The following is a 2,888-nucleotide window of genomic DNA, read 5'->3' on the forward strand; positions in this document are numbered from 1 at the left end:
CCATCAGGTTATTTTAATGCACTTGGACAGGAGGGGAGAGCATCTCTTTGGGACAGATTATATGCAGATGGCAGGACTGGCTTGGGATTGAGTCAGGGACTGCATTTGGGCTTTTAAGGCTGTCACATATCTGGAGACAGTCATCCAAAATAGGAAACTATATCGGCAGGGTCCGCTGTAATAAACCCTTCCGGGTCAGACCAGAGGGCATGCTGATCAATCAGGAGACTAAAAGGTCATTCAGCAGAATGAGACTATGTTTGCCCAACATAAACACGACTGTGAGATGGTGGGAGATGCTGAAACAATATCCATTGAAGCAGAATGCGCAGTAGTCTCGCAGTTCACTCTGGAAGCTGAGACGTGATCTGGGTTTGTCCGTCTTGTTCTCCAGAGATTGTACATTTGCTAGGAGTGAGCTAGGAACCATGTAGTTTCAGTCTTACTAGCAGGCCGGCACGCTTACCCTGCTTCCTCACAGGTTTCTTACATCTGAGTGGTCCGGTGGTCTGGTGGAGTGGATTGTGACTGCTTCCAGTTAAGTGATCCTTCCTAGGATCTTGTGGAGCAGGTAGGTTGCAGTTTAGTGTATTTTTGCAGAGGGTCTGCTGAGGACCCAGTGAAGCAGGTAATTTACTGTGTTTTTTCCCCCCAGGTACAGCTACGTTTTTGCAGAAGTGTTTGGGCTGCTCTCCAGGTACGTTCTGATAGATTCCGTGTCAGGCAGGTGACTTATGGAGTTGGGAGTGTTTTGTGTCGGTTTTCCTTCCTGGGGCAGGTCTCTTGGGTCCCTGCATTTTCCGGCTAGGCTAACTCCAGCTGGCCTGGCCTTCTTCCGGGGTGGTCGGATGGGTCGTGGGTCGTGGGTACCACATGGTGTGCTGCCTTCATCCCGTAAGCTGGCTTTGAGGATCCGAGGAGCTTCAAGCGTGTGACTTTAGATAAAACAAAGTTATTAGTAACTTTTAAAAGCACACTGTTAAGTTTAAAGAGTGTAGAACAATGTAGGAAATAGGAAACTTAGATCTGCACACAGGAGCTCGCAAGGAGTCAACCATATCTGGCACCATCTTGCATCTATCCACTATCATGGATATTTCCCACTGCTATACTAGCTGCTGTGTACATCCCGCTCCAAGCAATGGTTGAGGAAGCTTTGGATGTGCTGTACTCCGCTACTAACACCCTGGAAATGGAACACCCTGAGGTCCTGTTTATTGTACCTGGTGGCTTCAATCAAGTCAATCTAAGGAAGGTGTTGCCCAAGTACCACCAGAACATTACCTGCCCTACCAGGGGCCCAAACATTTTAGACCACTGCTACACCACTGCTACCGCCCCATCCCCCACCCTTATTTCAGGAACTCTGACCACAATGCCTTATTTCTTCTCCTGGCTTACAGGCAAAAGCTCAAACAAGAGACCCCCCTCGCTGATACAGGTCCAGTGCTGGTCGGAAGAGGCAGAGGATCAACTCCAGTGCTGTCTGGAATTGGCTGATTGGGCCGTGTTCAAACAGGCCGCAGGTACCTTGGACGGGTACGCCACCACCGTCACAGACTCTATCAGCAAGTGTGCAGAGGACTGCATACCGAGGAAGTCAATCCGGGTGTTTCCCAACAGGAAACCCTGGATGAATCAGGACATATAGAACCCGCTAAAAAACAGGCATGAGGCTTTCAGATCAGGAGAGCCACTCAAATATAAGGAATCCAAGTGTGACCTTCGCAGAGCCATTAAGACAGCCAAGGACCAATACTGATCCAAACTAGAGACCCAGACAGACATCCGGTGTCGATGGCAAGGACTGAATGACACCACAGGTTCTAAAAAGAGACAGTGCGAGATAGCAGACAATGACATATCCCTCCCAGATCGTCTCAATGCCTTCTATGCTCACTTTGAGCAGAATTTCGGCGGAGAGGTAACACCTATTTCGACAAGTCCAACTTTTATAGGTGCACCATCGAGAGCATTCTGTCTGGATGTATCACTACCTGGTACGGCAACTGTACCATTCAAGATCGGAGACGGTTACAGAGAGTGGTGAACTCGGCCCGGACAATCACAAAGGCCAACCTCCCATCAATAGAATCCATCTACCAGACCCGCTGTCAAGGAAAGACCGCTATCATTCTTAAAGATCCATCCCACCCTGGCAATGTTTTTCTACAACCTCTACCATCGGGGAGACGGTACACATGGACCAGCTGGTTTTGTAACAGTATCTACCCTACTGTTGTTAGAATACTGAATGGACTCACAAACTCTTAACATTCGCCTGTACCTGTGTTTCTGTTTTGCCGCTGTTTACCTATTATTTATTTATCTATGTTACTTAACTCTGTGATCTGCCTGTATTGCTTGCAAGACAAAGCTTTTCACTGTGCATTGGTACACGTGACAATAAATTCAACTCAATTCAATTCAATATCCATATCCGAAAAGAGCAGAAACTGAGATAGCCAAAGTTATTGGGAGCCTCTTACAGCAGGGACTGTTGTAACCGATGACCTCCATGAACAACAGCCCTCCCTGACCTGTTAGGAAATGGTTAGTTCCTGTCACTGAATTAGGTCCCCCTACCACCTCTGTCCCCCGACGCTTCACTGCCCCCACATGGCAAATAGCCCAAACACTATGTTCAAGCTGATGCCAAGCATTAATTACTTCACAATCCAAGACATCAGTAATGGGTTTTGGTCTATCATGCTGAACACAAAGTGTCAGTATTAATTCGCATTCACGTTTCTGGGCACCCAATATACTTGAATCTGCCTCCCTCAACGTTTCCATAAGTCACCTTCAAACTTTGATGAAAGGTTAGCTAAGGGCTCGGAGCGTTTATCCCGTCTGGACTGCTTGGTCCAGTACATAGAACATAGAAC

At 47.6% G+C, this 2,888-nt stretch overlaps 1 long non-coding RNA gene across 1 annotated transcript; it reads left to right on the forward strand.

The window, feature by feature from the left end:
- The first annotated feature begins 387 nt into the window (after positions 1 to 387).
- On the forward strand, positions 388 to 2,425 carry LOC148141819 (uncharacterized). Its single transcript, XR_015752454.1, has 3 exons — positions 388 to 571; positions 656 to 697; positions 1,404 to 2,425. It is a non-coding gene; the product is annotated as an uncharacterized LOC148141819 (long non-coding RNA).
- Positions 2,426 to 2,888: the final 463 nt, after the last annotated feature.

Source organism: Chiloscyllium plagiosum, unplaced genomic scaffold (genome assembly GCF_037043375.1).
Source record: "Chiloscyllium plagiosum isolate Xiang-an unplaced genomic scaffold, Cpla_swu_hap1 HiC_scaffold_32, whole genome shotgun sequence".
Classification (NCBI taxonomy): Eukaryota; Metazoa; Chordata; class Chondrichthyes; order Orectolobiformes; family Hemiscylliidae; genus Chiloscyllium; species Chiloscyllium plagiosum.